We start from the raw sequence: 23,370 nt of genomic DNA on the forward strand, positions 1-23,370 counted from the left end.
TTTTCTTCACCTGGAATTGATTTTTGTGAATGGTGTGAAATAAGGGTCCATTTTCATATTTTCCCTATGACTAATAAATTATTTTCTTCTGTACTAAGGCAGCTGAGACTAATGGTGGTGACCTCCCTCTAAGAGATGAATTTCTGAATTTCTAAAAGTAGACTGTCTACTTCTAATTATTTGCATTAAAGCTCTTTTTTGTCTGAATTTCTAGGCTGAAGTCCACTACCATATTGCTGAGGTAATAGTTTAGTGGACAAACTAGAAAATACTTTGTTTCCAGAAATACAATAGAAAACACAGATGGAGTTACCCCAGATGGGTATGTAAAAATCAGAGTTTGTAGACTGAGTGATTAAAATAGTGTACCAAAGCATATGAAGGTCTTTGTGTGTGTCGTGTTTGTAAGTCCACTGTGTACACACAAACATACACAGGTATATACACACAAAGGCAATCTTCTACCTCTTCATGTTTAACTTCTTATTCTTCAAGTGTTAATATTCTTTAAATTGCTTTTCGTATGGTCAATTTAAACTTTAGTGTATCACAAAAAAAGAAAAAAAAAACTCTTCAACTTCTAGTTTGAAAATGGATGACAAGGATGCTTTGTCTTTATAGCATGTGGAAATCTCCAAGAAAACTAGTTTATTTTTCTATTCATTCTTGAGACTTAACACTAGTCTATTTTATTTAACTTCTTAAATTAGTTGCATATTGATTTAATTAAAATGTCATCATGATTACAGAGAATTTGCATGAAAAGAAAGGTGGAATTTTTATGACTGTGCCCTTTGGTTATCAGGAAATACTGAGATTAAAACCACAGCAATGCAGGTTAGACAGAGGGCAATGATGCATGTGCTATGACCCTAAATACCTCTTTTTCAGATTAGTGGATAAGTGTGTCCACTGGAGTCAGATTGCCTACATACAAATCCTGGTTCTACTACTTGTCAGCTTTGACATTCTCTGGCAAATCACTTATCCTTTCTGTGTCCCCCTTGACTCATCTTTAGAATGAAAGGAACCACATACCTTTCTGATAAGGCTACTTGATAAGGATGTTTAAATCTAATATTACTTCAAATGTTTAGAAGAGTAACAGGCACATTGAGAGTTTTCATAAATTTTATCCATTATGATTGTCCAACACTGTGATGATGGCGCTAAGGATCAGCAAGGTAAGCTAGTCTGCACATCCTAATGAAGGAATAGGCACCACGTTCCCTGAGCCTGCCTCACCACACAGGGCAAAGATGCTCATTGTGTGGTCCTCAGATGAGCAGTATTAGCATCATTTGGCAACCTGTTTGATATGTACATTTGGAGACTTAACTTGGATCTTCTAAACCAGAAACTTGGGGGGAGGTTAGTTAGTGTTCCCAGCAATCCGTATTTTAAATATCCCTCAAGGGCATTGTGCTGCATGCTGAAGTTTGAAGTTTTGAGACACTACCCTAGAGTATCATTTGAGCAATGGCTGGGGGGAAGTTCACCTTATATGGTATAAAGATAATTCATTGAAGGGGCTACTTACAAATGTGTGGCCCTACCATAGAGTTAGGAGAACAAATAAGGTATTTTGAAACAAATACGGTATTTTGAAAACCATTAGAAGAGCCCAGACAGACGTGTATCCTGATACAAGTCCCACCCAACAATGGAAGCTGCAGTCATAGGGAAGTACAAATACAAAGCCAGAGAGAAATAGGACAGAGATACACTAACTTCTCTATACTCTTACCCTTTACCCAAGTACTTCCTGAAGCCTGTCAGAAAGGAAGCCCAGAAGAGTCAAAACATAAGGCTCAGCTTCCCAGTTCACAGAGCACAGAAAAAGAACAAAACCAGAAGCAGATGGTGAAAAGCCAGAGTACAGAATATAGAGCCTGAGCAGACAGGGAGAGAGAAATGGGAACTGAGGGCACCATTTATGTAGGTTTTCATGTGGAAAGCAGGTTAGGTTTGTCCTCTTTGTGCTCCCAGTTCACAGGACTTTGATGGTAGACACAGGATTCAGATCTTAGCTTCAATGAACAAATATAAGTGTCTGTCATGTGCTTAATGCTGTACCAGACCTGGGGGAGTCAATGATGACCAAAACACAGTTCAGAACTTCCTTTCATAAAGTTTACACGCTGGCTCAGGGAAATTGAGAATAACAAATGTGTGATGTTTCCTGTGGTGTAAACTCTGGAGACTGATAAAGTAGGAAAGAGAACAAAGAGTGATGGTGATGGTTACTTTATTATGTGAGTGGGTCAGAAAAAACTTCTCTGATAAGGGGCATTTGAATAGAGAACCTGAGAAAATGGAATGAGTCATGAAGAATTTTGGGGAAAGAAGGTACAGGGCAGGTAGATCAGCAAGTACAGAAGTACTCAGGTGAGAGGAAAGAGAGAGAAAGGAGGTGGAGCAGTAAGAGAGTCAGGGGATAGCATCATAGGAAGCAGGAGCTACTTCCACTGCACCTCCCATTCCATAATAGAATTGTCCTATTTGTGGTTAGGAAGATCCAAGCAAAGGATTCAGAGATGTATCAGGAGTTAAGCCCTAACATTTGAAGAAATAAAGAGCTTACTAATTGCATTTTTACAGCAATGTAAATTTTCTAATAATGATCTGGAACATTTAGAAATTGCAAAATCTTTTTCTGTTGGTTGTGTTTTTGTTTCTTATTTTGGAAAAGGTAATAGGTATCACTCCATCAAACCAATGCTACTTAATAATTTTTCTAATTTAAATACAGTTTTAAAATTTCAAAATAGTTGTAGACTTACAGAGCAGTTGCAAAGATAGTGCAGAATTCTATTGCCATGTACCACTTGAACAGTTTCCCCTACTGTTGCCATTTCACAAGACCATGCTACATATGTCATAATTAAGAAACCGATACTAGCTCATTTCTCTTTATCAGATCCCAATCTTTATTTGGATTTCTAAGATGGATTTCCTAAGATAGCACATTGTCTCTGCCTCCTCTGCTCTGTAATAGCTTCCCAGATTTTCCTTGATTTTGATGACCTTGACAGTTCTGAGAAGTACTGATCAGTTTATTTGGAGATTGCCTCTCAAGTTGGATTTGTCTGGCATTTTTCTCATGGTTTGATTGGAGTTATGGGTTTTGGAAAGCATAGCCACAGAGGTGACCATTGTCGTCATATCCAGTAAGCATGTTGTCGATATGATTTATGTTTGAATAATTTTATTTAATGAATGTAATAATAATTAAGGAAAACTATCTAGTGGACAAGAACCATAAAATATTTGAAATTGTCAGGAGAAATGGGATATGTTTGCAACAAAACAAAAAGTGAACTTTGCTTACATGTATGTCTTTTTAAACAAAAACTCACCACAAGATGTCACTATTAACTTATGTATGGGAGGAAGGCTGCCTAGAACAGCAGTTAGTTTTTGTGGTACATGTGGCTAGAAATCATTATTTTAAAAATCCTTGGCAATAATTAATCCTCAAAATGTTTCAGTTTTTACAAAACCACCAGAATGTTTTTAGAGTTTGGGATACTGAATTTTCTTTTTAGTTTTGCAAAATAGTTTTCCTTGAATTCACACCCAAGTATATTTATTAGAAATTTAATTTAAAACAATATGGTTTGCTATTGTTGAAGCCGCTATTCTCTAATGGAGAACAAATCCACAAAACTCAGAGTTTAAATTATTCTTCCAACCAGGAACAATAGCTTTATTTGAACTAATGAACATTTCCTCCAGAAAAGATTTAATAGAAGATGAAAAATTGAATCATACAAGAAGCTTTATGACAAGAATTGATCTTATCCCCAAACAATAGCTTAGGGATGTATGTGTTAAATAGATAACTGCTACTTTTTGCTACATAATGTTTTTAAAAATTGCCCTGCACATGAATTGAAGGAAATCTTTTTTAACCCCTTATCTCCCAGCACATCTATATTTAAACAGTATAACAGTCATGATTTTCAAAACAGATCCCACAACCCTGACACTGTTACGGTTTTTCTGTATTACATACCCCACTTTCTCTAGAGACTTCGTTCCCCTGATTTTTCTTTTCCTGCTCCTGCCTGTTCTAAGATCTCACTCTTTGACCACTTAATCTTGCCAGACTTCAATTTCTACATCTGTAAATTTAATGAACAAGGCCAGAACAGCATTAAGATAACTTTTCTTCCCATTCTCTGTGAATTTAGGGCAGCTTCTCTCATTGTTGAATAGAATAAAGATGAGAAAGTTCTTCCTAAATTGAGCCAGAATTCTACTTCCCTGTTGCTTACCCACTGGTCCTGATTCTGCCTTTTGTGCACACAGAGAGAAGTCTGTTCTTGTTTCCACATAACAATCCTTCAGATTATGGACAAAACTTCTCATTTAACTAAGCATCTTTTTCATTTTCCTAAACTCACCTGGATTTTTTAGCCATCTTAATATTAGTATTGCTTTTAGATTCCCATCACTTTGCCATTTTTTCTGAGGTTACATAGTCCTCTTAAAATGTGATGGTTAGAACTGAAATTTAATACATTAGGTATATTTTGAAGGACCAAGAGTACATTAGGTCTTCTGATTTCCAAGGTTATTTTGTGGTCTAATAACTCACTTTATTAACTGTTATTAATTAATCAAAACTTTCCAAGCCTTCTGCCCACAGAACCAAGTGAACTTGGGTTCCCACTCATCTGATGAGTGTGTGTATGTGTGTGTGTGTGTGTGTGTGTGTGTGTGTGTGTTGTAGCCTAAATCTGCCTCTCTAGCCTTATCCTGAACTATGATATTTCTAACATCTAGTCTTATAGTTGATTACATTTTCTGAGCTTCATTTCCTCTTGTAATAACATAGGCCAAAATATTATACAGGTCAGGATTGTGTACATATATTTATTCATATGTGCTGTAGTAAAATATATATTATATACTATATATATATAAACTAGTTATCCAATGGGTTTTTAAATCATTCATGTGGAACTATGGATTTTTTGCAGAGTGGTCCAGATGTTATTGGACTTGAAATACCAAATATTTGAATTTTCATCTATATTTAAAGTTTATCATCTAAAGTAACTTGTGAGAGAAAAAACTCCAATGGAATATATCACCTAGGTTTGAAGCACTATACAGAGACAAAATCAAAATAAATTGTAATATTAATGAAGTAACTTAGAATATAGAAATAAGAAACAGATGGGCTGGTTTTAAATCTAGTTGTGATTCTTTGGACATGTCACATATTTGGTTTAATGTCCACTGCAACATTAGTATAAAGATTAACTAAAGTAAGAGATTAGCTTCATGGTAAACCTACCTCTGCTGGGAATGCAAGTATTTAATGAACAAACAAGTGGATTGTTTTTTAAAGAAACATAAAGGCAAAGGAGGCTGACTTATTCTCTACTGCTCTAGAGAGCAGAAATAGAACCAACAGATCCACTTTGAATGGATATTCCTGACAATTCTACAACAGAATGAGTAGCCTTAAGAACTGGCAGGATGTAGACTAAATGTAAAAAACTCTGGACTCAAGACCCCAAAGAATAAATATTTGAATTGTGGCGTATACTGATTTTGGTACATTAGCACCTGCAGCATCACCCACTGCAAGATTCATGGTCGTCAGTATGCTTCCAAAGCTCAGAGCACCATTGATGCAAATGAAACTTTGAAAGACGACAAAAAGTATGTTGGAAGACAACATGAAACACTGCAATTTGGCCAGTGGGACTACCTAATTCTCAATTGAACCTGGAAGTCTTTATGCAATTGCTGTATTTTTAAGTTTCTCCAGAATAGCTTATATTTTGCCAGAAAATGAAAACTTTACACATCTGCAGATATTACTTGGAAGAACAATAAAAGGTATTTTCAAAGTAATGGTGTTCCTGGCCTTTATAATTGGAATGTTCAACCTCTTCCCTACTACATTGGTAGAAAACAAAATGAAGCCTTTATAACAGTTGAGAGTGTTAAGACACTGTTTGGAGGGTTATATCTGGGCTTTATGAAGTGAAATCAGTGGTTATCAGTTATAATCACAAGTCATTGAAAGGATAGATTATGTTATATATGAAGTTTATAAAATTACAAAGGTCATTGTTTTGTTAAACATGTTCATTGTAGTGACCAACAGTTTATTCTAGGGAACTGAGGATGATGCTGATTTGTGGAGAAGGAATTTGCAAGGGCCAGACTTTGAGGAGAAGAATACTTCCTGATCTCTTTAACCTGAGGCCAAATCCAAAGCTCCTATTTTATCTCTTACTGAAGTTCAAAAAATGGATTTCTGAGCTGTTCCAAGGTCATAAAAATGTTTTCCAAGAAGATGCAGAAATGAACAAAGTAAATGAAGAAAAGAAATTTAGAATTTGGGGAAGTCAAGATGACAGCTTATACACAACAAATAATCAAGTATAAGGAACTCCAAAGGATTTCCATTTAAATAGTTTCAATAGTCCTGCAAGACAATGTCAGAAAATAATGCAGGGGCTCATTAAAGATATGTACAAGTCCAGATTGGTAAGGAGAGTGGCAGAGTGAACAAAGGGGAGCTTAAGGAAATCAAGTAGGACACCTCAAGTCTTCACTATAAACTACTTGAACCAAAATCTCAGATTACAGAACTAGAAGAATTTATTAGAGATCTCAGGGAAAAATTATCCTTAGAGTCAAGAGAAAAAGCAATAGATAATACAAAGACTTTCTTACAAATTTGCATTTATTTGTCCACTTACAGTCACATTACTTTCTGACTTTTTTTTTTTAAGTTCCAATGATAAAAATGTTAAATTTTGACTTGGACCATCTTATCATCTGGAACCTCAATATCTAATGATTTTGGTGATTAAATTTGATTGTTGAGGTTAAAGATTGCAGATTATGATAAAAAAAAAGTTGCCTAGTTGTCTGGTGCTTGTATCTTGTAACTGTTGTGACACCTGCTTATAGTTTGTAACTATTGTAGTAGTGTGCCTGCTCTTTAGTGTGTGCCCGGGTTGGGTCTTGAATGATGGGGGACAAATCCACAATATTCCTTGTATGAGTTTTCTCCTAAAAGTGAGCTCACACATCTTCCTGTCTGCTTGGAGATTCCCTGCTGTTGAGTTCCAGCCATGAGATATGGAGGAAAGTAAACTATGGTTATTTTTTTAAATGTGGGTAATCATCATCTACCCTACTTAATCCCTAATGGATACAAGTGATACTGTCTGTACAAAATGGGCTTAAATCTATGTTAAATTCTCTGATTCAGCACTTTGAAAACATACTTAATAATGAAAAAGTGTTTTCTCCACTGAATCCTGGAAATATGCTCTCTATATGTGTGAGCGTGTGTGTGTGTGCATGTGAGTGTGTGTGTGCATGTGAGTATGTGAGAATGAGTGTGTGGGAGTGTGTGCATGTGAGTGTGAGTCTGTGTGTGAGTGTGTACGTGTGGGTATGTGCATGTGCATATGCGTGAGTGTGTGAGAGTGTGAGTGTGTGTGTGAGTGTGTGTGTGTGTATGTGAGTGCATGTGGTGATGCATGCACATTCATAAAATGCTTGTCCTGGTTCTTTTGTAACTAATGTGAATACTCAAAAATTCTTTGTTATAATTATTTGTTGTAACTGAAAAATAACCATTCAAATAAGAACCTTTTATTGGGGAAATGTCAAAGTTTCAAACAATGTGGTTATTTGGTTCAACTATAGTACAGTTTTGTGCCACTTGTGTGGTCATTCATAGATGAATTCCTACAGTTTGCATTGAATGTAAAGAGGGAAACAGTCATGTGGGAATGTATAAATACTTGCCTGTTATTCTCAATGTGTTCTCTTCTTCTCCCTAAACATACAAGACAGGAATTTGCTTTTGTGCCCATTACCAAATAAAAAAAAAAGAGGTATATAAGGCTCTTAACAGAGCTCTAGTCCATAGGGGGCACTCAGTAAAATATATCTGATATGACGAATAACAAGCAATTCTCAAATACATACATTTGTACTTTCTGTGTACATACAATTGACATGTGTTTAAAGAAACTCATTGATGGATTTAGATTGATCCCAAAATATCTGGCCCCTTTAGTGAAATATAGTGCTTATGAAAAAGCTATTAAGAATTAGAAAATTGGCTACTGGTAAAAAGAGTTACATAGTTAATTTTTGATAAAAGTTTTATTAGCATTCTAGCCAACTCTCCTTCCTTTCTTTAGTGTGGCAATTATAGTGTTTAGCAATGATTTGGCCACCAAATTTTAGTCTACATAGGATTTTGAGGCAGAAAGGAAGATATATACCCTTCTGCTCCTCTCTTCATTGCTCCTTTAAACTAAACTCTGTATTTCCTTTGGGGGCTTTAAAACCCCCATCAGTATTTTAGAAAGTGGCTGTATCAAAATCAGGGTCTCTGCAATTGTTCCTCTAGATGAGGGCAGCTCAGGGAATTTCAAAAGTCTTTCAGTATTACTTCATTTCCTTCCCACGGGTGCATTTAAGTAGCTAGCTCAGCAAGAAGTCAGATGACGAATTCTTCATTACTGTGTTATTAAACTAAAGATTCACTGACTTTCCTCTCATGTCCAAGATCCACAATTATCAATCTTTTCACAAAAAAATCAACATCTGGACTAGGTCTGACAATATTTTGCCCCAATACAATTTGGCTGTGATTCAGTGACCATTTCCTCTACATTAAAAACCTAGTGATTCATTTTTGCTGATCTCTGTCAAAATGATGATACTAGAATATGACAAACACTACAGAGATGTTGTTATGAATTATGAATATTACTGAACTATTAGAAAATTATTGTGTCATATTGACTCACAGACTGTAGCTCTTCCAACTTTGTTTTAGGCAACTTTAGAAAATATATAATTTTTCTCAGAAATTTTCTGTGTAAGTTCCATATTCAGGAATATGTTTTCAGATTATACAGATATTCAGACTGGAGCACTGCTTTGAAGATTTACAAGATATATGAGTGTTTCTGTTTTTTTTCTCCTAATCTTTAAAAAAAAACACTTTGTTTTATCATTATAACACAAAAAAAGTACTTTTTGCGTTGATAATTTGCACCTGGCAGACATTTAAGTAAGGGAATCTCAAATTTGGATTCATGGACCACTTATTCTCTGGCCTGTGAAGACATTTTTCCCTTTTTAAAAGAATCCACACAGTATTCAAGCTTTGAGAAATAAAAATGCATATATAAGTAACAAGCACAGTTTTATTATGTTTCTACAATTTAATTTCAAAGATACTGATTTTATCTGAAAGACACATTATTCTTGATATCCCTAATCCATAGGACTGAACAGAACTCCTGTAAACCCTGCTGACCTTTTCCCTCAGAGAAGAGTTAAGGTCAAGATGATGAATGTTCCAGGACACTTTCAGGAAGAAGAGTGAGAGGTCTTGTAAGAACAGTCCCCTTCACTTGTCTTTTCACATTCTAGAGCTGATATCTCAGTGTGGTTGCTGGCTCCAGATCCTCATATCTTCTCCCTTGAGCTCAATCCAATCTGGGCATAGGCACAGAATCTCTGAGGGAGAAATTCACCACTCACAGTGTGCTCAGAGACCATAAATGTTCCAGGAAAACATTGCAGAGCAAGGGGCCTATTGACTAAATGATCCCAAACTCTCCATCTATCCTTGTTGACCCAAAGGAAGTCATATGGGTTCTAAAAAAGGGAGCTTTTGAAATTCAATGACTCACTCAGGCATTTGTATGATGGTGTTAATTCAGTTTCTAAACTTGCTCAATGAATACCAAAAGTGATTTGCTGACTTGGAGAGACAGGTCTAGATTTGCTTCCCATTTGTTGTGTATGAGATAGCTGAACAAAAGAACCATAAACTATGACTTCTGATTGTGAAAGGGAAATGTATATCACAACTTGATTATATATGACAGATATGTGGGAAAATAAAGGTCATAAATGATTAACTTCTTCAAATACACATAACTCTATAATATTACAAAAAATGACATGGTTTTCCATAAAAAAGCATGGTTTCCTCTATGATTTGTCAGGCTCTGATAATTTATGCAACATAAGCAGCAGTGGGGAATCTGGCTGAGAACAATCTGTTTCAATCTCTACCTTAGTTTGCCATTAATGATTTTGGATCCAGATTTTTCCTCAATATTGGTATTGGAATGCAATGTTCAGCTAATTTATTGAATTAAGATGACACACTGGATTGGTGATGGCTAACAGTTCTAATTTATAGTTCTTGAGACATCTACAGGTTATTAATAAGAGCTGTTCATTAAACTCTGTTAGCAAAAACTCTTGATGAGCTGACATGGCTTTGAAGCCCCATCAGTGAGATAGAATGGATTGGCTATTGATCAGCTATTTCTACACCAAAACTTGAGCTGTAAACTATAACAATATCAACAGTTAGTCCCTATTTTGTCTTTGTTAACCCCCTCTAGTGACTACACAGACAAAGGTAATTTTAGTCCCTTCCCTATTCAGGTCCACCTACCACATATTTACTTTTCACCAGCACTTAACAGTCTATCAAAATATATTCCACAATGACAAAAGAACCAACTTCCAGGTAAGAGAGAAATAAGATTGAGTGATTCTGATTAGTGGCTTCCAGAAAAGAATTTGTTTTTTTTCCTAATGGCTTCTTGGGTTTTGTTGAGTTATCCTGTCACAAATAGGATAACTTTAATGGGAGAACTGTCTGAGGCCCCAGGACAGTCATAGTACTTTTGTCTACACAAAATATCTTTTTTAAATAAATTAACTAATGGAAGTTACAAATAAATGAATCTAAGAATAATATAATTGAGCCTTCAGGCAAAATCTTTTCACAACCAGTAAAATCAATAACACTAAAGTTACTGTTTTTATTTTGCTGAAAAAAAATCTTTCTATACCAAAGAAATAATATAGAGAAAGATGTGCTTGAAATGATAACATATTTTTTCCATGGAAGGCAAGATTGAGATTTCCAGTTCAGGCATCATTTAGAATTTCCTCAACTGCTTTTCTATCATAATTACATATCTGACATATGTCTTCCAGAGTAGCCACTAATATGAAAGCCTATTGAACAAAGTGTAAACACTAAACAAATAGTATTGGTGGTCTTTAGTTTACCACAGAGGTCTGACCACACAAAGCATCAGTGAGTAGGTCATTTCCAGAATACTGTCAAAAGACAGAAAACAATTTGTTGCTGAAAATAACATTGAGCAGTTGAGAAAAAGATGCCAATTTGTTTCATCCTCCTTACAATAAATGAAATAAAGTAAAAGTATTAGTCAAAACAATAACAAACTGGGAGTATCATTTAAGGAAAATATTTTCCTGTATTTTATTATAATTATCACAGAGAGAAAAAGCAAAAAATTGACAGGACATGGGGTTACCATGTTCAGAACTGCTCTGATATGAAGGGAACTTACTTTCTCCAGTAATTTACTTATCACTCTACTTTTATCAATCTGTAAATGATGCTAGGTGGGGACTACTTTAAAGAGATACTGAGCTTAACATTTGTAAAGTTGTTTGGTTGCTTAGAAATAAAAAAAAGTAAAGCAAGAAGCATTATTATAGCATTTGTGGCATTTAAGCCTATAATTAAGGTGACCAAATATTTTTCCATAACCCTTTTATATTCAGTCATTTACAAATATTTCTCAAGTTTATGATTTGAAACTAAAACTTTCCATGTTCTATGTATGTATTGCCTGGAATCACTTAAAAACAATTCAAGAAAGACTGAATTTTGTAATTTGTCTTTTTAAGGGATAATTTAAGAGAAAGTCATTGACTTTACTACATGAAGTAAAGAGAATGTTATATTTATTTTGAATTGGACCTTAAAATCAAATGTAGCATGCACAGAACCTTCAAAGATTGTTTATATGATCTTGGAAATAATAGTGTAATGATAATAATGTCATTCGTGGATTAAAACCATGATCTAAACAAGTTCTGTTGCAAATTTTATGTTGGAAATGTGTTCCTGCTATTTGGATCAGTTCCTCCTCTCTCACTTGATTTATAATCTCACCAACTGGTTGTTTAGATATTGTACAGATAGCTTAGAACATAATGGGTAATTTTATATTTTCAAAAAGGTTGTTTCTAGAAATACTATATTCCAAAAATTTCTATCATATTACACTTCTCTTCATCATTTAAGAGAAGTATTAAGCATATAATTTTTTAGATAAATTGAAATCATACAAAATATATAACAAAATTTAGTCTTATGTTGATTACAATACTTTAGTTTTAACTCTTCAACACTTTGTCAGTGGATGTTATGGACCAAGAGGGACAGGTTGGGAGAGAAGAGGAGAAGAGAGAAGGTAAATTTTGATAATCTCCTATATTTTATGTATTATATGTGAACTTTGTTCTTATTTAAAATATGGTAGCTAGAAATTGCAGTTGACTAGATTGGTCACACTCCATTATCAATGAAAACAAACAAGTTTATTAGGATTTTTTAAAATTATAACTGGCAGAGACTTGGTAAATATACCTGAATATATTCCATCCTTTCTACAATGAAAATATAGATCATTAATTATACAGACTTCAGTGCTCCACTAGATAAGATAAAAGAATAAACAGAATAAATAATACAATACAAAGTTGTTTCAAAGAATTGAGAACAGAAAGTGATTGTAATACAGAGTGGTGAATGTTACCTTTAAAGTAAATTTGGTTGGTTTTAGTATTCTTAAGAAAGAACCAGTCCTAAAGAGCTGACAAGGCCAATTTAGAGAATGGTAAATTATCCTAAACTCTTTCTTCAACATTAATTCTACTTTCCAGTCAATCTTTAAATGCTTTAGAACTTGGTAAGATCCTTATTTCTCACAATGTGCACATGGGTGGTAGCATTGGCATTACCTGGATGCTTATTCAAAATACAGATTTTTAGGCCCCAACCCAGACCTACAAAATAAAAATTTGCCTTTCGAAGAGATAACTATGTGATTTGTGTATATACATAGGAAGCATATATACATAAAACACGAGACGTCTCCTTACAGTAGTTTCTTAGGGCTACCATGTTATTACTTGCTGAAACCAGACATGGATGCTGAGAATTTCTTTAAAAAAAAAGTTTTAAGAAATAGCAGAGTAAGTTCTATATGGTTTTTGTGTGTGTGTGTGTGTGTGTGTGTGTGTGTAATGTATCTGACTGTATATAATGTACCTTATAACATTGACCCCTCTATCAGTTAATTCTGACCAAAATATGATGCATGAAAAAAAATTCCAGAACTCAGCAGCTTAAAACACTAAATAAATTATTTTCACAGTTCTGCAGATTGTATACAGATTTTCTATTTTGGGCTTGGTTGGGTAGGTTTACTGTTCTTAACTGGACTAATTCACGCTTCTAAAGCCATCTGGGTTCAGCTGAGTATTACTCTGTCTCACATGTTTCACATCTGCCTTGTGAGACCAGAAGAGTAGCCTAATTACATCCTTCTGCTTGTACCAGCTCAGGTTAAAAAGTAAAGAGTCAATCATGCTATAGCTTTATAAATTTTCTATTTATGTCTTATCTTCTAAGAAAGTCACATGAAAAAATCCCAGAGTCAAGGAGTGGGAAAGTTTGTTCTACCCTAGTTTAAGGGAAATTAAAAAAACCTTGACATCTTTATGTGATAAATTGAGTAGGGAATTAATGAGGGATGGGGAAATAAAAGACTTCTAAAGAGAAGTAAAACCTGCTCTTAAAGTTATGTAAAGTACATTTGGAAAATGTTGTATCCTAGCCCTTCCTCAGCTCCCCACCTTGACTCTACATTAGTCAGTTACAATTCTCATGTGAATTTCTAATCCAGAATCAGTTCAGATAAACAAGGAAACTTCTGAGGAGAGGGGGAACATATGCACTTAGTATGCACAAAATATCTGTCTTATGAGTGGAATTTTTGTGTAACTTACTTTTCCCATAAGTACTTGGGCAGGTATAACAATATCAACCAGAAGTATGACACAACCTAAACTTGGTAAAAATAGACTATCTTAATGTATATCTGCATTGCTAATTTTTTTCATTCAAACTGTTGAGTGTGACTTTTTGTTCAAAAATTGAAGTGAAGAAAGAAAGCTGCAAAACAAAGCATAATTTGTACCCCATTTTCTATATTCAGAAAGATGTCCCCAGTAGCCTACAGTCAGATTCAGCCACTGAGCTTCAGAGCTTGCAAAGGTACTTTGGAAACAGACTTATCACTACCCCTCAGTTGATTGTGTGGAAGCAGTGTTGCTTTCCCCTCCTAAAATCCAAGTTAGACACTGAAACATCTTTCATAAAGACTAGGGATTTCCTTAACAAAAAAAAAAAAGAGGAGCTTGGCATCTTAGTTTCCCAATTAAAGAGATGCTGAAGCAGAGACTAAATGTTCACCTCAAGTCATCACTAAACAATACCCCAGTGAAGGAATTCCCAGGGGAGAATTCTATAACCTCAGAGTGTATTGCACTATTCTGTTCTGTTTCTTTCCTTGAAAGATGGGAAGAATTAGGGGAATTTGACATGTAGCCTCTGAAATTTGGGCATAGAGTTTATGTGCTCTCCTGGTACAGAGATTTCTGAAGTCTGGAGGCCTAAGGGAAAAGGCTATGCCCTTGGATCTTAAAAGGGCCATTGTATGTTTCTGGGAAGAAAATGGGCCACCTACAGGTTCTGTGAGACCCTTTAAAAATGCAAGAGGAGATGTGTGTCTTGATACACCTTAAGAAGGAACATAAAGATTAGTGGGAAGGCAAGAGCTGCAGAGCTGCTCAAGAGGGCATTAAGCCAAATGATTAGATGCTTATTTTAGGGAAAGGATTGGGAATTCTAAAGGAAGTAAGAGCTTCCCTTAAGAGGGGTAAAAGAGTCTTGAGAAATGTGGAAAAAAGAACAATCTTATAAATTATCCAGCCATAATATCAATAGAAGGTACTGGGAGAAGATAAACATAATCAATAATAGATTGAAGCCAGAGAAGTCTCTCTACCCATGTACCTATGTCCCCTGCCATCACTTTGCCCCTACTTGTGGGGAGTATGTACCTGGAAAACACAGATTTTCTTTAAACCAGAACCTGCTACCTTACTCAAGAGCTAAAGAGACAAATGAGAGGAAAATGACATGCTCTTTGAACTGAATTGAAGTTAAAGTGTTTTCTTTTATAAACGAGTAAGAGGATGGCCAGTACGAAAACAAATAAACAAAAAAACTGCTAATCATTGAAAATGATTCTCCATGGGTCTCTTACATTTCTACTCGTTTGAAAGCAGAGGCACTAGTTGCCTTTGTTCTGGACCAGCTTTTTAATAACATCTTTATAATGAATCTCCTTGTAAGATAGACATAAGGACTTTTTGTAAGAAAAGACCAGTAAAATAAGATTATTATTTATCTCAAGAGCAAGCATACTGTCCCTCATAAAAGATTTGGGTTCCATAAGTGTGGATTTCCAGTTCTATAGAACAACATGCTTCATGTATATGTACAATATGGTTCTCTTGCTGTTGCCTTGTGAGAATTGAGACTTGTGCAACTAACACAAACATGATAACCCTCTGGCTACTGTCATTCATAAGAGTAATAATTTATCTTTCAGGTCTGAGCCATGAGGCTTGTGTCTTCAACAAGCATCAAAGAATATGTGAGTTATTTGTCTCATTTTCCCCAGTTCTTCTCAGGGAATAAACCAGCGCATATATATATATATATATGGAGAAGTGTGGTCTATTGGAGACAGTAGTTTATCACAATTTGCTCTATGTCCTCAGTAATTTTCACATTCTTCTCACTTAAAAAAAAGTATCTATACTTGCCCATTCTACAAAAACGCCAAAGCCTCATCCCTTTATGACATCAGGTTTAGGCTTGGAGTTCAAGATTTTGTCATTCAGATAATGGATAAGACTTTAGGGACAGTTCCCTTGACCTGAAGATCAGTAAGCTGGATTTATCTATTTCTCATAGTATATGTTGAAATCATACCAGAATATATAATAGTGCTACAGGGATAAGTGAAGCATAATAGAATAAACGTGCTTGTTTAAAAATGATAGATGGGGTGGCGAGAAGCACATAGCAGTCCCATATACAGCAATTCTGAGATCCAGTCTTATTATTTTGGTGTGGGAGTGGGGGCAAAAAAGTATGTTGAGTAAGACTTAGTTCTGCTCTCTGTGAGAGGTTTTCTGCAGTGGCTGGTTCTACTTTGTAGACTCTGCTCTGTCTTCTGAAATATCCTTCATTATCTATGATAATGACCTGTGTTTGCATGTGAATTGTTTTCTCAGCCTAGTTTTGGCTTGTAAAAGATTGAATTTGAGATCTCTTTAGTTTTGAATGTCTATCTCCTTTTTAGTCTAAAGATAAAATAATTATTTTTCAAAGCCTTGTTGGTTTCTTGGATATCATATAATAATCAAATCCATTAACAAAAGTCATGCTAATAAATCCCTTAGCTTTTGTCTAACTTGGGTGCTATAGAACAATTCCCTTAAGAGTCTAAAGCACCTTTTTTCCAAGTATAGAGAATATAAGATGAATACTCTTAAGATTTCTGTAAGTCTTCTGTGTGGATGAGAGTTCTGTAAGAACATATTAAATATTTCTCAGTTCTCAAAAAGGGGGTCTTACAGCCTACCCTCGATATTATTATTACCCTAAATCATCATTGAAATTTTACTTCTAGCATTCTGTACTTGATTTTTGCACTGAGACTTTTATGTCTGGAAAAGTTTTTGTCAATCAGAAAACCTGGGGATGAAAACAGTTTTCCTTTCTAACCTAGCAAGTCCTGGCTTGTAATCATTTTTAGATTCCATACAAAAATTGAAAATCCCCTTTCCTTGTTTCACTCTTGAAATATTTTATCAAATGTAGCTTCAAAAAGACAGTATGTCATTAACATTCTGCCTAAAAAACACTTTGTCACAAACTTACTTACTTTTTCAATCTTTTGACTTATTGCTAGTGACCATCTCCCATTGTTCCAGCAAAATGTTACACAAATTACCTTCAGTCTCCAATAAGAGCCTGCACTTCAAGCCTTCCTGGGCCAAGAACCTTCTAACTGGTCTCAAATGCACTGACCCTGTTTTAGATTATTATTGTTAGCAGAAAAAAGGCCTTGAAAATTACCTTGGTTCTTGCATCCAGCAGAAGAATTCAAGCAAGATGCAAAGATTCAGTAAAAGTAATAGTAAAGTTTATTGGGAGAGGATTATACTTTCAACGGACTGAAATCGGGTTGTCTCTAGAGTGAAAGCAACAGGGTCAGTGGGAGAGAAAGAGAAAGAAACATTTCCTGTTCCCCATGTAGGAAATAGGAACACAGACTCAAAATGGTGGCCCCTATCTCTTAGTCTTATACTTAAAAACTGGGGGAATACACATGGTCAAAGATAGTGGGCCTGGGTGGCTGAGATGGCTGTTAAAACAGGGAGGGTCATCCTCCCAAATCACACCCAAAATCACACCCACATCCCACCCAAATCACAGAGACAATAGGATGTTTTAGAACTTCCCTTTCATTACTCTCTACCCATCCAAGGATCCCTGTAGCTTGTTAATGTCTCAAAGAGAAAAGCAGAAGCAGGTAACTCCTCTTTGTCTCCCTGTTTCTGTAACTTAGCATTTAAAAGGAAATGGGAGGGGGCTAGTTGTTATGGGTCTCTTTGTTGCAATGTCAGAGGTTGGCCTTTAATTATTTATTAAAATAATATAACTTCCCTGTGTCCTCTTATGGCCACCACTTATGTCTAACTGCTGTTGTAGGATGGCTCAAAGAGAGGCAAGTTTATTAAGCATGCCAGCAGCAACTCAGCTGACTCAAAGGCTGAGCCCCGAAAACAAAGAGGGCTTTTCTTACATATCATTTAGAGCAGGTTACAGAAATGGGGAGTACAGATTGTCCCATATATGCTCACATATTATTTCATTGGCTATTTTAACTTCTGGGGCAAAGTGACCTTTCTCTGTTCTCACCCCAGGTGCTACTTGGCATTTCTCAAATTGGTTTTTTGTTTGTTTGTTTCACTGTTGCACTCATTCTCTCTCCCATTATCTCTCATTATTTCTTATCCTCCTCCCTGCCGTGCTGCCATATTCCCCCCTTTGATGTGCAGACCCTTTTCTGTGTCAAAGAGTTTGACCTAGGAGTTTATATTTTCACAGTGTTGTTACATGAGCAGCTATCTTCCCTGCACATATACTTATCATCTTACATATAAGTTTTCTCCCAGGCTAGGCCTCCACAGGTGTTTCCAGTATCCTGAGGTTGATAGCTGGAGTTTTTATCTTTTACGGCATACATGTCAAAGATATTTGCTTTTGGGGTTGTAAACTTGTGTCCAGCTAATAAGCCTCCCAGCTTCAGACCTCTAATCATTGCTCCTGATGGTGATAGATGGGGTTAAAACAGATATACTGACTATCATGAGAGCACACTGAGTAGGTGGTATGGTTGTGGGTGCATGCACAAGAATGATAAGTACGGAAAACCAGAGTTTTGTTAACAACACTTTCCACTCGGGCAGTGCACATGCATGAGTCACAGTCCAAGGCCTGGGGGTCCCCAGGTAGAGAGCTGACCAACATTAGCAAGAAGAAAACATGGAAGGGACTCATCCTTCAAGGGTGAGATGGGTGACTCTTCAAGCTTCCGCCATGCATAGACTAGTCAGCTTTCAGAGTGACTAGAGCAGGGCTGATGTCTCATTGTTTGTGGTCTCTTGGGAAGCAGAGTCCTACCAGGGAAGGGCACCAGCACTCTGGAGGGTGATCTTTCACAATATGCCGGGTCAGGGATGCATTCCCACTGGGAGGAGGCTGGCTTCACTTGGTTGTGGTGGACCCAGGGAACGATCTCTGCTATTTTAACTGCGGTGGGGTGTGGACAAAACGACAACAAAAGGACCTCTCCAGTGGGGCTTTAGCAGTTGAACATTCCATTTCTTTACCCAAATAACATCCCCTGGTTTATAAGGGTGTGTGGGAGTTGTCATTGATTTTCAAAAGAGTCAACCCCAGGGCATGAATGCTATCTCAGGGGGAGGTCACCCATTTCCTTGAGGTCGCTTTGCAGGCCCTTGACTAAAGGGGATGGGCACCCAAAAACAATTTCAAAAGAGGAAAGACCCATCTGTTTGGTGGGGATAAGCCTAATCCTGGGCAAGGCTGTGGGCAGTAACTGATCCCATTGTAGGTGGGTCTTCTGACATAGTTTCTCCAATTGCATTTTAGAGTCCTTTTCATACGTTCTACTTTCCCTGAACTCTGGGGGTGGTAAGCCATGTGTACCTTCCAAGTTATTCCCAAGCACTTAGTCACCAACTGTACCACCTTGGCCACAAAGGCCAGCCTATTGTCTGATCCAATAGACACAGGTATTCCAAACTAAGGGATGATTTCCTTTAACAGGCACCTGGCCACTTCCTGGGCTTTCTCAGTCTGAGTAGGGAAGTCTTCTATCCATCCTGAGAAGGTGCAGACAAACACTAGCAAATACTTACATCCTCTGGCCCACGGCATCTCAATAAAGTCCATGATCAGGTTTTCAAAAGGAGTTCCTCCAACACTTTGCTCTTGGCACTTGTCAGGGATTGTTTTTGGCACATACTGTCTTACTTATGGTGGAGAGCTTGAGGCCATGAAAATGTTGGACCAAGATGATCTTGAGAGCTGTTTTCCTGAATGAATTCCTTCATGGAACTGCTTGACAAATGGGGGAGGTAGCAATTCCGGAATTGCAATATGGCTGTTGGCAAACTTCCACCATCTGCCCAGTAGAAAATTCCCCTCCTCAGTCTTAAACCAAGCCGCCTGTTCTTGTCGTATGTACAGTGGGTCCCATTCAAATAAAGGGCACAGGAATAAGACAGCTGTCAGTGAGGCTGAGGTTTGTCCTCCTGTGAGGGGTGCTCACTTGGCTTCCCCACTAGCTTTCTATTTTCCCCAAACAGCTGTTGTCTCCCTCTTCTGGTGCCCTCAGCAGTGCATGACCACAACTCGCTTAGGGACCCACACAGCTTCTAGAAGTTCCGGAATTTCTTGTCCATACTTAACATTTTTCCCTCCTGAGTTAATGAGCTCCCTTTTTTATAAAGGGCTCCATTGACGTGAATGGTAGTAAAGGCATAGAGTCTGTATAGATTGAATTGCCTGTGTGAAAGCAGTGAGCTCAGCTTTTTATACAGAAGTACCAACTGGCAGTGGATGCACTTCATAGACAGCATCCAGGGTCACTACTGCATATCTGGCAAAACATGTGCCATCCTGGACAAAGCTGCTGCCATCTGTGAAATACTCAACATCCTGGTGACTAATGGGCTCATCAGTGAAGTCCGGCTGGCTGGAGAACACCTCATCCATAACCTCTAAATAGTCATGCTCTGGGTAGCCTGAATCAATCAGCAATAGGGTGGCTGGGGTTAGAGTCTTAACAACCTCTAGTTGGATATATGGGTCTTCACATATTCCATAAGTGTTGGAACAGATTGGGGAACTCGGACTGTGAGTTCTTGTCCCAAAGTAAATTTGTCTGCTTCAGCCACCAAGATGGCAGTGCCCACCAGGGGGCACAGACAGGGCAACCCACCTCAGGAAACTGCATCAAGTTGCTTTCATAAATAGGCCACTGGGAAGTGCCAGGAATCTAACAGCTGGGTCAAGACTCCTACAGCTGGCTCCAGTCTCTCAAGTACATATAGAAAGAAGGGCTTCATCACATCTGGCAAGCCAAGAGCACGGGGGTTTGTGAAGGCCCTCTTAATTTCTTTAAAGGCCTTTTCTTCCTCCTCTCCCCATATCATGGGTTCCCATTCTCCCTCCTTTGTGTCTTTTTAAAAGGGTTTTGCCAAGATAGAGTAATTGGGGATTCAGATCTGGCAGAAACCTCCAACCTCTAGAAATTCTCTAATCTGTCAATGGGTCTTGGGGGCCAGAATGGAACAGATGGTCTGTTTCCTCTCATGGCTCAATATACGTTATCCTTGTGACAGGTAAAACTTGAGGTATTTAACAATATCCTGGCAAATCTGGACTTTCTTTTGGGAAACCTTATATCCTGCCTTCCCCAAAAGGGAGAGCAGAAGGAGGGTTCCTTCCATGCAATACTACTGACTTGGTCCAGCCAACAGAAGGTCATCTACATACTGGAGGAGAGTGCAGTCATGCTGGTTGGCTGGGAAAGCCTTTAGATTGGACACCAAGGCAGTCCCAAAAATAGTGGGAGAGTTTTTGAAGCCTTGTGGCAATTGAGTTCAAGTCAATTGTCCCTTCTCTCCAGTATTAGGACTTTCCCATTGGAAGGCAAAGATGGGTTGGCTCTGTGGGGGCAGGTGGATATAGAAAAATGTGTCTTTAAGGTCAGACAGGTAAAGAACTTTGCCTCATCTGGGATAAGACCCAAAAGCATGTACAGGTTTGGGACTGTAGGGTATAAAGTAACAGTTGCTGAGTTGACTGCACAGGAGTCCTGAACTGGCCTAAAATCTTCAGCTCCTGGTTTTTGGACAGGAAGCAAGGAAATGCTTCAGAAAGACTGACAAGGCTAAAGAACTGCATATTTTAGGAGTCTGTCAAGATGCTTTTGGATCCCAATTTGGGTCTTGCAAGGAATGTAGTATTGCCTCTGGCTAACAGCAATATCTCACAGCTTTAATTCTACCACCACCAGAGGTATGTTCTAAGCCAGTCTGGTGGGGGATTGTCCCCTGCCCATACTCCTGGAATCATAAAGGGAAACTCAGGCATCTGAGGAGTCTCTTTCTTAGAGGCACAGAGTCACAACTATGAGAGTTAGAATCTTGGCTTCAGGCCCTCTCAGCTTTAAGGTTGCTGTGCCATCAGAGTCAAAAGGTATCTATGCCCTTAGTTTGTGCTACATGTCTCTGCCCATCAAGGCCACAGGGAAATTAGGAAGGTAGAGGAATTCATGCCTTACTTCATACTTTCCAAGTTTGCATTTTCTGGATATGAGGAAGGGGCAGTGAGTCTGATCTCCCATGGCCCTGACAATGGTCTCATGTCTCTGTAAGAGAGAACCCACAGGTTGGATTACAACTGAATGGGTTATGCTGGTGTCCACTAGTAGGTCAGTGGGATAGCCCCCTATGTTCATTTGGACCATAGGCTCTTGGGGGCCCAGTAGAATGGAGTCTGGCCCATTTTAGCCTTCCTCATAATCCTCAAAAGTAGCCAGCCCAACTATGTTTTCCTCCCAGGGACCACTTCTCCCCTGAGCAGGCCGATACTTTCTTTCAAAAACTCGGCCTCTGACTCTGGTCTGGGGAGCCTTCTGGGGGTCCCTGGCCCATTAGGAACATTCATTTTTCCAGTGCCTCCTAATGACAGTATGCACACTAGTCTCACCTTAGTTCCTGTCTTGGTGAGGCTGTTCCAGGGGCACTGGCACCATCCGTGGGGATTGCTTCTTCCTCTGTCATGTCCTGAATGCCATAGCCAGCTTGACTGTTCAGCTAGAGCCACAGCAAGGAGGTCCACCTTCCTTTTCATCTTTCTTTCGGCCTCCTATATGGCCTCCTGATGTTAATTGACAAAGACTTTTGTGGCCCGCTCCAAAAGCTGGCTGGCGTTCATACCAACAAACCCCTCAAGCTTTTGTAATTTTCTCCTTATGTACCCTCCTGTAACTGGCTGACAAATGCTGCATTAATCATCTTGGGTTTTGGCCACCTCTGGGTCGAAAGGGGTGTACAGGCAGAAGGCCTCACATAACCACTCATAAAATAACTGGGGCTCTCATTTGGCCCTTGGAGGACTTCTTTTGTCTTACTCATGTTCGTGACCTTTTCCCTTCCTTCCTTCAGGCCTCCTAATAAGGCCTCCTGATACTGTTCAAGGTGCTGGTAATCTCGGTCATCATTAGGGTCCCAACAGGGGTCTCATTGGGGAACTGGACCTGAGAATAGGCTTGGGCATTTAAAATGCCTGAAGGATCATGATCTTCCAGCCACTTTAGAGCCACAAAGGTTATAAGCATTGCTCCTCAATATTAATTAGATTTAGAAGAAGCTGTAGGCAGTCTGTCCAGGTAGGCATATGAGTTTGAATAAGGACTGCATTAGATCAATCAGAACCAGAGGCTTTTCCATGAAGAAGGGACTATGGTGCTTCTATTTTAGGAGGTCTGTGGTGGTAAAAGGCTGGTAGACAAATATCTATTTCCTCCTTTATCTGACCATGCTGGACCTCTCTCAGGGGCATCTGCATGGTGGTAGGTCCTAGAGGAGAGGCTAGGCCCATAGTGGGACTGTTCAAATGTTCCTGGTTGAACCTAAGGGCCAGTCTCAGAAAGAGCTGAAAAGTGAGAACTGGTGGGCTCGGAGTGAACATGAGGTTCATAGGGCCTG

General features: G+C 38.0%; 1 pseudogene; it reads left to right on the forward strand.

The window, feature by feature from the left end:
- Positions 1 to 1,163: 1,163 nt before the first annotated feature.
- Positions 1,164 to 6,749, forward strand: LOC109696347 (short transient receptor potential channel 6-like; annotated as a pseudogene).
- The last annotated feature ends 16,621 nt before the right edge of the window (positions 6,750 to 23,370 follow it).

The sequence above is a fragment of the Castor canadensis genome, chromosome 6, assembly GCF_047511655.1.
Source record: "Castor canadensis chromosome 6, mCasCan1.hap1v2, whole genome shotgun sequence".
NCBI lineage: Eukaryota > Metazoa > Chordata > Mammalia > Rodentia > Castoridae > Castor > Castor canadensis.